This window comes from Pongo abelii, chromosome 9 (assembly GCF_028885655.2).
Source record: "Pongo abelii isolate AG06213 chromosome 9, NHGRI_mPonAbe1-v2.0_pri, whole genome shotgun sequence".
NCBI lineage: Eukaryota > Metazoa > Chordata > Mammalia > Primates > Hominidae > Pongo > Pongo abelii.
This window is the reverse complement of record NC_071994.2, coordinates 4,137,311-4,153,034: the sequence shown is the minus strand read 5'-3', so window position 1 is coordinate 4,153,034 and position 15,724 is coordinate 4,137,311. Positions and strand designations below refer to the sequence as shown.

The 15,724-nt window shown below is 51.3% G+C and overlaps 1 protein-coding gene across 4 annotated transcripts in view; it reads right to left on the bottom strand.

Moving 5' to 3' along the window:
* SHANK2 (SH3 and multiple ankyrin repeat domains 2) overlaps nucleotides 1–15,724 on the bottom strand; it is a 694,542-nt gene that overhangs the window by 252,006 nt on the left and 426,812 nt on the right. The window lies entirely within an intron of this gene.

Here is a 15,724-nt window from a genome sequence, read left to right as displayed (position 1 = left end):
AGGCTTGGTGTTTCCTCGGTCTTGGCCGTTCAGAGCCCTGCTTTCTGTGAAGGGGGCAGCCGGGCAGCCAAGCCCGTTTTGGCTACACAGACGCCCTGAGTCAACGCTGGAGGGAAGGAACTGCGCCTCGGTGGAGGTGGCCCTGGCCCAAGGCGTGCACTGTACCTTCCTCTGGGCAGTGGGTCCTTAGCGGGGCTTGGGGCATCAGGAGGCAAGTAGGGATTTAGGGAAAAATCCATGGACATGCTGCGGATTCCATCTGCAGGGTCATGGCCAGCAGTCCACCCTGTATCAGGGTCAGGGCACAGGGCTGGGGGCTGAGCCTCCTTCCAAATACCTGCAAGGACTTCTCGGTTTTCAAACACTTCCCAATCGGTACGCCCCGTGAGAAGGGGAATGTCACAGCAGGGCAGGGAGGGACTGCTCCTCCCTTTCTGATAGAGCTCATTCCCTTTTTTTTTTTGAATTGCTGGCCTGAATGTCCGTCATGGCCTGGGAGAGAAGCCCTCACCTTCCTGAGCTGCAGGCTTTCAGTGGGTTAGAAAATGGATTGGAAGGGGTTGGGGATACTCCGTGGATGTCCTTCATCCCCCTGGAGAGGCAGAGTGTGTGGCAGGGAGGCAGCCTGGACTGAATCCCACTTTGCCGGTCACTGGCGCTATGAGCTTGGGCTCGTTTCCAGTTATCTTGATTTGTCAGCTGGGAATAATCACGAATTATCCATAAGATGGAAATCAGGGTCATGAGAATACAATGAATTAAAGAAGGGTGCCTGGCATACAGTAGGCACGCAAGGAAGATCAGCTTTGTTCCTGTTCTTACGTTCACTGCCCATGTGAAGAGCACGTCAGGTGCCGTTACCTGCACGCTCGCCGTGGCGCAGTGAACGCTGCCTGGGGTTCCGGATAGTGTGCGGTGTAACTCACTCCTTTGATTCCCGTTAGCCCACCCACGTTGGGTTCAAAGATGAGAAGAGTGGACGTGGAGAAGGTTAGCGACTGGCTCAAAGTCACACAGCCAGGTAAGGGTGAACTTGGGGCTGGAACCCAGCGCTGTGCCCACCCACTATCCATGCCTGCTGCCCCAGCACTCCTGGGGACATGGATGTCATGGTGCTGTGTGCATGGGCACGCAGCCGGTTGCTGGGGATGAGGATGGAGCTGGGCTTCACTCTCATGGGTGGCCTGGAAGATGCTCAACCTAACCCTAATCCTGCCTGCACGCAGCATGGTGGAGGGGTGCGCAACCCCGATCTATGTGGGATCCTGGTTTCTGCAGCCCTTTCCTTCTGCCCGTGGTCTGATGTGATCTATGGGCAAATCGGAGGGTCATAAAAATAGCCCTGCCTGGCACGCCAGGGGCCCAGGGGGCTGCTGCTGCTCGCTGGGATTTCAGTGGGAGGAAGAAGGTGCGGAGACAGGAGGTAAAAATAGCAAGGGTTTCCACAACAGCCCCGCGCTCCCCTGCTCCAGCATTTGACACAGCAGCACACGAGATCCTCTCGTCCCACTGCGCTGGAATCTTAAAGGTTCCTGTCCTTGGAGACACCCTATCTTGCCAGGAAAATGAGGAGCTTGCCGCTGCACACAGCACAGGCTCCACCTTCCCTGAAGTCCTTAAATCCCCCACATCAGGCTGACTAGGAAGGCCAGAAGTGGGTGAGGGCTGAGCTTCGAAGCAAAAGGGTTGGTCCCTTCCCAGTGGGTGACCCCAGGCAGGTTCCTCAACCTCTCTGAGATTCAGCTTCTGCATCAAGAATAAGCAGGCAGACAAGAACAGCTCCTGCTGGAAGGCAGAGCCAGAACCATCGGACCGCTGGAACCAGCTCCACGCGGGCAGGGTCCACGTTGCCCCTGGACGCAGCTGCAACCCCAGGGCCTGGTAGCTGGGAGATGCCCATAAACACCGACTACCTGCACACACGTGCTTATAAACTGTAGAGTACTGTACAAAGTGCTACGGTCATTTCTGATGTAGGGGTCATCACCTCAACTAACTGGTTTATCACAAAATGGACGTGACCCAGGGACATCTCCAGAGGTGACAGAGAATGAGCCCGGGGTTTGGCGTCCACAGCCCCCGCGTGTCAATCTACTCCCTGATGCCATGGGTGATGGGACTGGAGGAATGTCCCTGGCATTCTTGGCCCTGTGACTCCTTCATTGGTGAAAAAGTGGGGATGGAGAAAGTGCCAGCTCCCAGGGGGCCATGGGGAGAACCCACGAGAGTGTGTGGAAATTGTCTCAGTTGAAATCCACGCATCCGTCACACCCCCATGGCAGGGAGGCCCTAAGAGGTCCCCAGGAGGAAGGGCTGGAGAGAGGGAGAGTTGTTTACGCTGCTCTTGGCCCAACACCAGTCTCTAATTACCCAGAAACATGCAGGAATGACAGGTGGGACTGACAGCTGTGTGTTCTTGAGGTATACATGTGCTGACACGTGAACACACACGTGAACATATGTGCACACATTCATGTAGCACACCGGCACACAAAATGCACACGTGTGCATGCACATATACACACACATGCTCACATACACGCACACAAACACATCTTCACACACACGTACATGTATGCACACCCATGCATGCAGACATACACATCTGTACACACATGTTGGGGAGGAACAGAGGAGAGACTGGGAATTGGGAATTATTTTCTTTGGAAAAATAATCTCAAGGCTTTCTTTCCTTCTGGAACCCAAAGGAGTCCAGTCCTCATTCCCCCAGTGACCTGAGCCTGGGTTTCTGTGTGCCAGGCAGGCCTGAGGTGAGATCCCTGACTGACGGGCAGCCCGGGCATCTTCTCTCTGTACCCCTCCCTTTCCTCCAGTTAACACCTGGACTTCTCTCCACTGACGTCTAGGGAGACAAAGGTCTCCCTGGCACGCTCTGCTGCTCCTTCCCAGAAGAGGCGAGCAGCTTTTGGGTTTCATTTCGGGCGCATCACACCTAGTGGGGCTGTGAGGGTTTCCCTCAGTGACTGCAGCTGCTCCCGGGCACACTCTGAGGCTTCCTCCCCAGTGTCTCACATGGGCATGCCTGAAGGTCGGTTCTCAATGAACTCTTGCCCATTTGGATTTAATACACGAGTCAGGATTAAATGCAGGGGTCAGAGATGCCAACATCTCGGGGCAGGCCGTGTGTACAGGAGCTGGTGCTCCACCACAGGGAATTGTAGGGACTGGGCTCCACTGAATATTGGAGGTGTATATATGCCACTGTTGGGGAAGGCCTTTTCTTTCTGAGGCCAGCTGTGAGTGGGGCTGGGCTCAGGGCACCACTTTGTGAGCAGCGTTCTCACTGAGGCAGTTCTGCCCCCAGGGTGTGGTCTGGAGGTTCGTGGGCCAGCTAGTGCTGTCCCAGTGCCGGGGAGGTACCACTGGCGTGCCATGGGCAGGGCTGGGATGTGGGACCGTCAGCAGCCAGTTACCCTGCATGCAGGACTTTCAAAGGTCCCACCCAACCCTAGACAGTTGCAGCATCTTTTTCTAACCATCTGAGCTCAGATCCTAAATTCTTTTCACAAGAAGCACAGGGTGTTTTGGGCACGGCTTGAATATACACAATTCTTCAGGAATGCCAATGACTTCAACATCAAGGGAAGAATGTCCTTCGTTTAGTTGGGGCTTTGAAAGAACTGCTCACCAATTCCCCAAATGATGCCACTGGCGGCAGGGCCCCTCGAGGTGTGACTGCACCTCGTGTGGCACTCAAGGTGACTGCAGGATCATCCATCCCGTCCTTTGTTTTCCAGTCCAGTGGCACCCAAGTGCATGGATCTGGAGATCATCTTCCTGCTCTGTCATGCCATCCTCTCCTCTGTCCTTGCTGTCACCGCTGGGATGTGTGCTGTCTCTTGGTACTCAGCCCCATTCCTGCCCTTCTGTGCTCTCAGGGGCTAAGTATGCACACTGCATTTCCCACTCTCTTGCCAGGGCAGCAGTCAGGCTCTGCTGATGGGAGGCATTTGTGCAAAGCTGGCCTTAGTGGCTGGCACAGGTGGCCACTGAGGAATGTCAATAGGATGCTCCTCACGCTCTCAGCAATACTTCTTGGTTCTTTTTACTCCTGTAACCCTAAGGGACATGATGGCTTCCTGCAGTGACCAATCTCTGGGTGACATCACCTATCCCTTTCTGCTCCTCCAGCCTTTCCAAGAGTTTTGGAAACAATTTCCTGTATTCAATCCCCTCTGTTTGAAATACCTACACAGGCGATTGTTTTTTCTGACTGCATGGATTCATAAAATGTATTAGCTTGAGGTTTTTGAAATTATGTATATTGTTAATTTTATTCTATAAGAATTTCATTTAAAGATAATAAGGGGAATCCTTGCACATCATTGTTTGAAAAAATAGGTGCAATATGTCTATTAGAGGTGAGGACCACAGAGCAAAAATGAGAGATGGTTTCTTAAAGGGTTGAGGATGGAGGAGCTATGAATAAAGGTCAAAACCACTACCTCCTAACACAGTGTACCTCGAAGGCTGCTGGTGGCTTAACCTGGAGACTTATTAAAATAATCTCTTAGCTTAAAAGCAGGACTTACGACTTATGAGAAGTGGCAGGAGAATAATGTGCTCAGAAATATTCTAAGCCTCCTGAAAAAGAGGTTTGAAATAACCAAACGCTTTCAAAAGAAACCTACATTATTAGATAAAAATCTCACTGTTAATAATGCATAAGCCTCAGTTTTAACTTTTCTGCTTGATCCCTCATGTCCTTACCTTTATGGGACTTTTTTACAAACCACTGTCAGACCCCATGGGGGCTAGAAATATGCTCATGGTCCTTGTGGCAGACAAACTCATAAGGTGGCCCTGGATTCTAGCTTCTGGTCTTCAGACCCTGATGTGATTCTCTCCCACTGAGTGTGGGTTGGGTCTCAGACTTGCTTCTTCCAAGTAGAATACAGCAAAGGGGACAAGATACACATGACTTCATGCACATGATTATACGATTATATTAGATAGTAGCGATTTTCTTGCTGGAGGGTCTGTCTCTTTCTCTCTCTCTCTTGCTGACCTGATGAAGCAAGCGGTTGCCTTGGGGAACCCCACCTGGCAAGGAGACACAGGTGGCCTCTGGTTGCTGAGAGCAGTCTCCAGCCCCCAGCCAGCAATGAAGCCTTTACTCATAAAAATGCAAGGAACTGAATTTCTGCCAACAACCTGTGAGAGCTTGGAAATGGATCCTTCCCCAGTGAGCCTCGCCTCCAGATGAGAATGCAGCCCAACCCACAGGCTGAGTGAAGCCTTGCAGAAGACTCAGCTAAAGCATGCCTCTCTCCTAACCCAAAGACACCATGAGAGAGTGAATGCATGTTGTTGGAGCCACTGATTTTATGGTAATACTGTCATGCAGTAATAGGTGACTAATCAAGTCCCACACTGTTTAGACTCATGAGCCATGCCATATAGCCTTACTTGGTGTAACACTATGAAATACTCTATGGGTGAAACTGTCTCTCCTAGACCTGAGGAAGAGGATGTAGAGAGGCAATGTGGGAGAAGCAAACTGAAGAAAGAAACAAGAACAGGTGTCCTCAAATAGTAACGAAGCCGCTCCCAGGAGCCAGCACTCTCCTAGGTGCTCTTCTGAGTACTCCAGGGACAGAAATAAGAGCAGTTCCTTTTCACAGCTCAAGACATTGCCAAATCCACTAAAACAAAAACAAAAACAAAAACAAAACAAACAAAAATCCCACATCAAACCCTGACTCCTCAAGAGGTGTGTTTTGGAGGCCCCAAAGTTCATTCTTTTTTTTTTTTTTTTTTTTGAGATGGAGTCTCGCTCTGTTGCCCAGGCTGGAGTACAGTGGCATGATCTTGGTTCAATGCAACCTCCGCCTCGTGGGTTCCAGCAATTCTCCTGCCTCATCCTCCTGAGTACCTGGGATTAAAGGTGCACACCACCACTCCCAGCTAATTTTTGTATTTTTAGTAGAGACAGGGTTTCACTATGTTGGCCAGGCTGGTCTCTTGACCTCAAGTGACCCATCTGCCTCAGCCTCCCAAAGTGCTGGGATTACAGGCATGAGCCACCGTGCCTGGCTCAAAGTTCATTCTTACACTTTGCATTTTGCTCAGTTAAGGAAGAACCATCTGTGCAGCAGGTTTTGTTGTGGTGGTGGTGGGGCAGTGTGTGTATGCACGTGCCTGTGGCCATAGGTGTAAAAATGTCTTCAAGCACTGTTGCTGTCAGAGGACTCCATGTCACTAAGCATCCTGCTAAGAGAACTGTGAGCTCTTCTGGGTCTTTTGTGAGTCATCCTCTCCTCCTTTGATCTCATCAAGCATGGTGTCCTTTTGGAAATATCAGACAGCGTCCAATTCAGAGGATACAAGAGGTCCAGAATTCCCGAGCTGGGAGGCTTAGAAGAGTTGTGGTGACCAGATGAGTGCCACCAACCACTTCCTGTGGAGAACTGTGTCGACACCTGCGGCCAGGCTGTCTGGGCAGCCTTGTGTCCAAACACCAGCTCAGAGGCAGCAGGAAGACGCTAACTCTGCATTCCGGAAATGTCACCTGCTCAGTGTTTGGGAAGGGAAACCTCTCTCAAGATCTAACGGGGTGATCAGGTAGCAGACTCTAGTCAGAAGAAGCAATTTGCAGCTGATGCCCATACACCCTACAGGGGAGGAGACATTTGAGATGGGTGAGATAAGAAAAGTCCTCAAGGTAGTTAAAACCAGTCCCAACCAGATGTCGGTCTAAAAGGAAGGAAACCAACCTTTGCTAAATGCCTACTATGTGCCATAAGCTTTCACAGGTAAGAAAAGATTTTTAAAAGTATGTTTTAAAAAAGGAGTATTCTAAAGCTTGATTCTTTGGGGGGAAAATACTTAAGCTAAGGCCATTATAAGACTATCATTAGCCTAAATAACATGGGTAAAAATAAGCACCGTACAGTGTACTAAAGAGAGGTATGTTTTTCTACTGTGTGGAATTTTAGTGACTAAATGTTTCCCTACAATATTCATAAATGCCACTAACACCCCAAAGCAGCAACATTTAACTTATTTGCAGCTGGTTCTGTGTCATATTTAAAATGAATCATTTTTCAACATTTGCGGACTCTTAAAAGCTGAGCGTGGCTGGAGGAATTTCCTTGGGTACTGGGACAGGAAGGCACATGGCGCTGAGGGCTTGCCAGGGTGTGGTGGCCCAGACCCGCTCCTCCCAAAGGGCCTGGGGCCTTTGACAGCTGCATGTCAGCTGCAACTGCTGGCTGGAGCCCGAGGCTAATGAGGTCAGAGCAAGGGCCTGGTGCCCAAAGAGGCTCACTATGGACCGAATCACTTGGACCAGTGGGCGTTGTTCAGATGAACCTCACCCCAATATCGCACGATCCCAAGAGGATGCGAGGAGAAAAGATGCATCCATATCAACACAGAAACATTGGTATCCACAGCAACACAGAGAATGTCATTTATCAAAGGCCCACTTCTTGTCAGCACATGGTTGGTACTCTACGTATTTTATTCCCTGTCTTCATGGATGACCCGGTAGACCTCTGAAGACAACTGAAAGATGGTGTACAATGAATGAAAAAATGTGTACAGAAGCATGGGGGGAAGAACAGCCACCTTCTAAGCTGCATCATCTCTGTTCCTCACAAGTACCTAGACAAACCAAGGCAGATGTGTAGTTCTAACTGCTCTGCCTGACAGTCCATAAAAGCATGTCCAAGCGGCTGGATTCCCAGGAAGGTATGCGTGAATTTAGACACACAGGCAGTGGAGGGACAGAGCTCAACTCGGAGCACCAGCTCTCTCCTCCATGTAAGCTTCTCCATGCTCAGCTGAGTTTCTCAGAGCTGTACTTGGTAAGTGCATTGAGGGCTTTTACACTTCTTTCCCCACTTTAGGGATGGGTGCCTCTTTTTCAGTGAAATCTTACCCAGAACCTAACACAGAAGCAGTGAGTACAGAGGCCCTGCCCCCTCACCTCCCACCACCACCTTGGAGGGACCTGAGCTCCCCTGGGGCTGGGTTTGGAAGCCGGGGATAAAGAGCTCTTGCCTGTCTGTACCAAAAGCAGGGAGTGCAGAGGTCTGGCCACTAAAAGGGGCACCAGAAACCTCTGGTCAAGATGCACTTTGTCAATTCACCAATGCCTTATGGAGCTCATGTGCCAGGCTCTGGTCAGGAGCCTAGAGATGTGGGGTCTTTGCCTTGAAGCTATTCTAAGTCTGGTGTGGGTGGGTGGGGTGGGCAGATAAATTAGACCCCCTTGAGATCAGGGCTGGAACAGAGGTGGACAAAGCTGGTGGAAGCCAAAAGGCAGGGGCAAGTGTCTCTGTCTGTGGATATCAAAGATTTTCAGAGAGGGAGAAATTAAGCTCATTTGGGAAGGCAGGTGGGGGTCGGCTGTGGTAGATGGCAACAAGACCTAAAATTATTTCCCTCCCTGAACCTACACCCATATGCAATATGACTTTGCAGCTCCTCTTATCAATAGACAAAGCCTATCTGCCCAGACCTTAAACTTGGTGTGGTCCTGTGATACTGGCCAATAGCATGTGGTGCAATTGACCCTATGCCAGTTCTGAGTCCAGAATTCAAAAGGCCTCATGTGCTTCTGCTCACTCTTGGAAGGCTGTACAGCTGTCATGTCAGTAAGCCTGGGCTAGCCCACTAAAGGATGAGACCCAGATGCCCTGGTCATCCCTGCCAACTTGCTGAGAGTTCACCAACTGCCACTACAGACACAAGTGGAAGTCTACTTGGGAACAGAAGAACCTCCCAGCAGAACCCACCCTAATTTGAGTTACAGAATCATGAGATACATGGTGGTTGTTTTAAGCCACTAACTTTTGGGATAATTTGTTATGCAGCAACTGCTGACTAATACATTATGACTCTGGGCAAGCCACTTGATAATTTAGCAACAGTTTTACCATCTACAAAACGGAGATGACAAATCTTGCCTCTGGCACGAGGCAGTTGTAAGAGTCACATGGGAAACTATGTAAAAATGCATTGTGAATTTTAAAGTGCAAGGTAGCTGAGGTGAAGTATTACTATTAGAATAACCTGGAAGACAAAATGTGGGAGGCTGGCCAATACTTCACATATGAACTGCTATATTCAGGGTCTTTCTCCAGAGAACAGCAGAATTCCCTGAGGGGTTCCTTCGGGGATGCTGAGTCTCCACTGACTCTTGTGTAGTTTCCAGGGCTTTCTGGCAACTAAAGTGGTAGGTAATTTGTTCCCTGATGTAAGAGGCACCATGGTAGAGCAGGGGTATCCTAGGAGCTGGCGTCCCAGGCAAGGTGTTGGTATTCTGGCCCTATTGCTTTGTAGCTTATGCTCTAGGCTAGGACTGTTCCTCTTGCTAGGTGGTTTCTTTGTGAGTAAATGGATGCTGCTACCCCTGCTCTGCATTCCACATGGGGCAGGCATAGGTAAAAATGAGGTGGCCCATGTCAAAAATTGGTACCACCCTGGGTTAAGACTCAGGATAAAGGACCTCCCAAAGTCCTGGGTTGGGGGCCCCAGCCCTACCTGCAAGCATTCAGATGGTGTTGTCAGCAACACAGCCTCTGTTCCCCCAAGACACTGGATGGGGGCCGTGGGCTGTCCTGGGTTTCTGTGCACAAACATTTACATCAACAAAAGAAAACTTCCAGAGCAGTAAGTAATTTTCCTCAAGGGACAAAGGAGGCGAGAGGTGTTCTGACGAGTTTTGTTGGCTGACATTTTTCAGAAGTTATTTACGGGCTCAGCGAAGGCATTTATTGTGTTTAGTGTTCTATGCTATAAACGCTTTGGAAAAGGAGAGTAAATGAATATGCAAGCACCCAGTGTCAGGGCAAGAACAGGCAGGTGTACGTGGAGCCTACAGCTTCCCTGGCGGGCTCCCTGTTGACTGTCACCATACAGACCGAGCCATGGGGTTAAACCGACTCCCAGAGGGCAGCGCTTGGTTAGGAACACAGGGAAACGTACTCCCTGGTTGGAATCCAACAAATGAGAGTGTCCCACGCCTCCCCAGATGCAGATGGGTCCTTGCGGGATCCAAAGAGGATCCCTCTGGGATACGGGAGAAGGGACAGAGGTTTGTCTGCAGCCAGAGGCCAGATCCGAGGCACCGCGACTTGGGAGTGGTCACACTCAATTCACTTGGTAGAAGGCAGCCCCCTTACTGCCAATTAACTCAAGACAGCCTGGCAGCTGGACTGGTTCATCACGCAGACTCAGGAAGTGTCCTGAGCGGAAGCAAAGTCATCCCAGGACTCCAAGGAGCCCCAGATGAAAGCCACAGGTCCAGGGCTTCTAAGCGGAACGGGGCTGGGCTTGTGGAGCCCGATGGACAGAGATAATGTTTTCTTACCCAAACAACACATCTTCCTGGAAACAAACAAGGCACAAACAAATAGGCATGCCCAGAACACTGACCATGGGTGGTCTTTCTTCTGCCCAAGGTGCTGTTTGAATTACTGTGTTACCCCCAATTCAGGCTTGCTTTAAAGAAAAACAAAAAATCAGTTCCAAACACTTTCAGTGACACTCACACCTTCTCCTACGAGTGCCCTCTGATCACGTAAGGAGGGCTGCAGCTAAACATATCCATAAGGGGTTCAGGAAAATGATCCTTCCAGTGGGAGATGGTGCAGCACGGGCTGACTGGTGTTGGCACCTAAGAAGGAATGAAGGGCCGGGTGCGGTGGCTCACGCCTGTAATCCCAGCACTTTGGGAAGCTGAGGTGGGTGGATCACCTGAGGTCAGGAGTTCGAGACCAGCCTGGTCAACATGGCAAAACCCCCGTCTCTACTAAAAAGACAAAATTAGCAGGGTGTGGTGGCGGGTGCCTATAATCCCAGCTACTCGGGAGGCTGAGGCAGGAGAATCGCTTGGACCTGGGAGGCGGAGGTTGCAGTGAGCTGAGATCGCACCACTGCACTCCAGCCTGGGTAACTGAGCAAGAATTCCTCTCAAAAAAAATTTAAAAAAAAGAAAAAAAAAGAAGAAAGAAAGAAAGAAAAGTACTGATACATGTGGCAACACAGATCCATCTCAGGAACTTCCTGCTCAGTGAACGAAGCCAGACACCAAGGGCTCCATCTACACAATATGCCCAGATGCACATGTCCATAGAGGCAGGAAACAGACTGGTGGGCTCCAGGGACTGGGGGCTGGGGGAAATAAGGAGGAAGTAACTGCTTCATGGGCCCAGGGCTTCCTTTTGGGATCTAAAAGTGTTCTGGAGTGAGCGAGAGAGAGGTGGCGGTTGTACACACCTGTGAATGTACTCATACCACTGCACTGTGTACTTTCTTTTTTTTTGGAGACAGAGTCTCGTTCTGTCGCTCAGGCTGGAGTGCAGTGGCGCGATCTCGGCTCACTGCAAGCTCCGCCTCCCAGGTTCACGCCATTCTCCTGCCTCAGGCTCCCCAGTAGCTGGGACTACAGGTGCCCACTACCACACCTGGCTAATTTTTTTTTGTATTTTTTTTTTAGTAGAGACGGGGTTTCACCATGTTAGCTAGGATGGTCTCGATCTTCTGACCTCATGATCTGCCTGCCTCGGCCTCCCAAAGTGCTGGGATTACAGGCTTGAGCCACTGCGCCCGGCCTGCACTGTGTACTTTAAAAATGGGGACAGTTCTGGCGTTTGAGAATGATATCTCAACAAAGTGTTATTAAAAAAAAAAAAAAAAACGATAGGTGCCTGAGCCAGGTGGTCTAAGTCCCAAACCTGCTCCACCACCTATGGCTTCATGATGTGGGGCAAGCAAAACCGCCTCTCCCTGCCTCGGTTTTCTCCTTTGTCATGATACCTACCATTGCAGATGTGTCGGGCCTGGATGTGTCAATGCACGTGAAGCTCTTAGAAGGGCCTTGGAGAGGAGGAAGTGGGACCTGTGTGCCAGCTGCTATTATGTGTTTCAATCTTATCGTCAATGCTATTTGCAGCATGAGGCCCCAGGAGCTGGGGCAGGTGAATCTCCCTCTGTGGAGTTCCCTGAGCTCTTTGAAGCAGGATGTGTACATTGGTTCAACAAACACCTAGACTGTGAGTTCCTGGCCTGTCAGTTCCTGGCCTTCTCCCCTCCTGTGCTTGCACCTGCCTAGTGCAACAGGCCCTGAGATTGCAACCTCCCCACTCACGCCCAACTGTCCCCATGATCTCATCACAAATAGACGCCCAGGACTCACCCCTGAAGCCCATCCCTATAAGGCTGTGCACACCCCTAACTGGACTGCATCTCACCCGACTATCCCAGACTCAACCCCAATGCCCACCCCTGTAACGCTGTGTGCGCCCCTAGCTGGACCGCATCTTCCAGCCCTTCCAGCACTGTCCTCAGAGCTGTCTGATGAGCTGATGTCTCCTCACATCCATTCCTACCATGTGCACCTGCTCCCTGCAGATGAACAGCTGGGCTCCTGGTCAGGCCAGCATCTCCTCCTCTCCCTGCTGAAGGATGAGGCCGCTGCAGCAGGGCCACCAACTCCCAAATCATCCAAGACATATTCTCTGGACCCCATGTCTTCATTTCAGCAACTTTCCTTCCCAAAGTGTCGTCTTCTCACTGCTGTGCCTGGGTCTTCTCTTTTTTATTTCTTTTTTTTTTTTGGTAATTGAGGTGGAATTTACAAAACTGAATACTAATCATTAAAAAAGTACAATTTGGTGGCAGTTAACACATTCACAATCCTGTGCAACCAGCACTTCTATCTAGTTCCAGAACATTTAAATCACCCAAAAAGGAAATCTCATACCCATGAAGCAGTCACTCCATGTTATGGACTAAACTGTGTGCCCGCAACACACCTATGTTGAAACCCCAACGCCTAATTTGACTGTATTGGGAGATGGGACCTTTAAGGAGATAACTAAGATTAAATGAGGTCGTAAAAGTGGGACCCTGATCCTTAGGATTAGAGTCCTTATAAGAAGAGAAAGAAACACCTGTGCACCTTCTTGCTGTCAGCACACACAGAGAAAGGCTATGTGGGGACACAGTAAGAAGGTGGCCGTCTGCAAGCCAAGGAGCGAGGCCTCACTGGGAACTGAATTTGATGGCACCTCAGCCTCTGACTTCCAGCCTCCAGAACAGTGAAAAAGTAAGTGTCTGTTGTTTAAGCAACAGTCTGTGGCATTTTGTTATGAAAGTCCAGGCTGACTGACATACTCCCCACTCCTCCCCCATCTCCTGGCAACCACTCATCTACTTTCTGTTTCTAAGGATTTGCTAATTCTGGGCATTTCACAGAAATGGAATCACACAGTACACAATGTGTGGCCTTTTGTGTCTGACTTCTTTTACTCAGCATCCTGTTTCCCACACTCATGCATGCTGTGTCAGTCCCTCATTGCTTTTAAGGGCTGAATAATATTCCATTCTCTGGACAGACCACAGTCTGTCCACCCATCCACCTGCTGGTGGGCATCTGGGCTGCTTCTGCTTTCTGGCTATTGTGGATAGTGCTGCTGTGAACATCTGTGCACAGGGACTTGTCTGGACACCTGTTTTTAATTCTCTGGGGCCCTCTTCTTTCTTGAGCCCTCAAAACCAGATTCACACCAGCTACCAGCAAGGTGCCCGTGGCCTCCACACTGTGAGGTGGAATGGCTGATGAGCAGCCCTCGTCTCAGCTGACACAGCCGCCTCCTCCTCCTGCACGTGCTCTGCCGGGCTAGGGCATGGCCAGGCTCTCCAGATGTCCCCTTCCTCACTTGCTGGATGCTCCTAGCCACTCCTGTGGCTTCCTCCTCAGCTCCCCATCCTCTGAGCGCAGTCCTCTGTGTCTTCCTCTCTGGCCACATGCACCCCCAGGGTGACCTGATCAAGTCTTGGCTTCAGATGCCATCAGACTCCTGTGGCCCCAGCCTCACCCTCCAGCCCAACCCATGCAGGCTCCACCCTGACACCCTACGGGCTGCTCAAATGTAACTCGCCCAATATCACACGTAACGTCACCCCATCTCTGCCCTAGCGCCTCATCCAGTTGCTGAAGCCGCAAGCCTCGCCTCTGCTCTCACCCTCCACAGCCAATCAGACAGCAAGTGCCTGCAGGTCACAGACAATTCCGGACCCTTCTTGCTGCCCATTCACAATCTCTGCTCTGGCCTGAGCCACCTTCCCCTCTCTCCTGGGCCCTGTGCCTGGCTCTGGACCAGTCTCCCCACTTCTCTACTGCTCTGTCCCTTCTCCACCTGGCCCCAAAGCCATCCTTAGAAAGTCGAACCCATCACATCTCTTGCCTGCTCAGACCCTTGCACGGCCCAGGATTTTCTTCTGTGTCCCCCAGCCTCACTGAGCTGGGCTCAGCCTATGTGACCACACCTCCCCGACCCTCCACTCCCTAGAAGCTACAGCCGCGCTGCCTTTCTTGCTGTTCCCCAAGCGCAAGTCCATTCCCGCCATGGGGCCTTTGCACCTGCTGTTCCTGCTGCCTGCAGTGCCCCAGCCCATGCCCATGCGGCCCATGCCCTTGCTTCTGTCCGGTCTCTGCTGACACACCCCACCTCTAGATGGCCATCTCTGTCCTGCCAAGGAAGCCTGCCCTCCCCTCTCCAGCACTCCCCAGCCCTGCAGCTGCTTCACATCCCCGGCAGCTGCCATTTCCCTGCAGGGGACAGGCCCGCCGGCTCTGCGAGGGCAGGGACTCTCTGTTTCGCTCCCGGCTGTAACCCCAGCTCTGGAAATGGTGTCTGGCACACACAGCCCGCGTGAATAGCGCTCTGCGGAATGAATGAATTCTGAGCATCTCCTGCACGTCAGATGCTGCCGATGGAGTGATGACTAAGCAGTGGCGAGGGTACAGGCTGGGCGGGGGGTGGGGGAGAAAGACGCGGAGCAGATCATCTCAACTGAGTGGGATCGTCCACAACAGAAAGAAGTGTCACATGCTACCGGAGCCACTGAGAGTGCCAGGAGAGGGCTTCGCTGGAAGCGTGGAGAGGAGGGACTGTCACGGCTGGGTTTTGCAGGATGAGTAGGAGTTGGGTAGATGGACACGTGAGGGAAGGGCATCCCAGGAAGGAGGAAGAACATAAGCAAAGGCCCAGAGATGTGAAAAAGCTTAGTATGTTTACACAGAAGCAAGGAGTTGATTCATATTAACAATTTATGTGTGATACAGAATGTCTCATTCAATGCACATGTTAGCCCTGTGTGGTGGGTACAGTGATCATCGCCATTTTAGGATCTGAAAAAAGAATTTGAGAGGCTCCATCTCTTTCTGGAGGCTTCACAGCTATGGGTGACTGAGCCGGGATTGGAACCCAGGGCAGCTGCCTGCTTTTGTCAATAAAGTTTTATTGGCACGCTGCCACTCCATTCATGGGGGTACTGTCTGTGGCTGCTCCCTGCTACAAAGGCAGAGCTGAGAGGCTGCCACAGGGAGCACGTGGCTGCAAAGGCTAAAATATTTACTCTCTGGCCTTTATGGATAAAGTCTGTGGACCCCTGGCCTAGGGCATGGAGAGGGGGGTGGCAGGTGCCCTAGTGGGCCGTGCCCCACTAGGAGAGGGACCCGGGAAGGAGGGCCTGGCAGGTCTGGGGAAGAGGGAGGCCCAGGAAGAGGGGCAGGCTCAGCTCCCATGAGGTGTCTGCGCAGGTGCAGGGAATGGTGAAGATAGGGACTCAGAGCCGCCAAGACAGGGAGGGTGACCCCCCAAGCACTTGCTATCCCTGGGTGCCTTTGCTAGGCCCAGCTCGTGCCTGGCCAAGGTGGGACCTGGAGACAAAGCGAAGCCGTGGC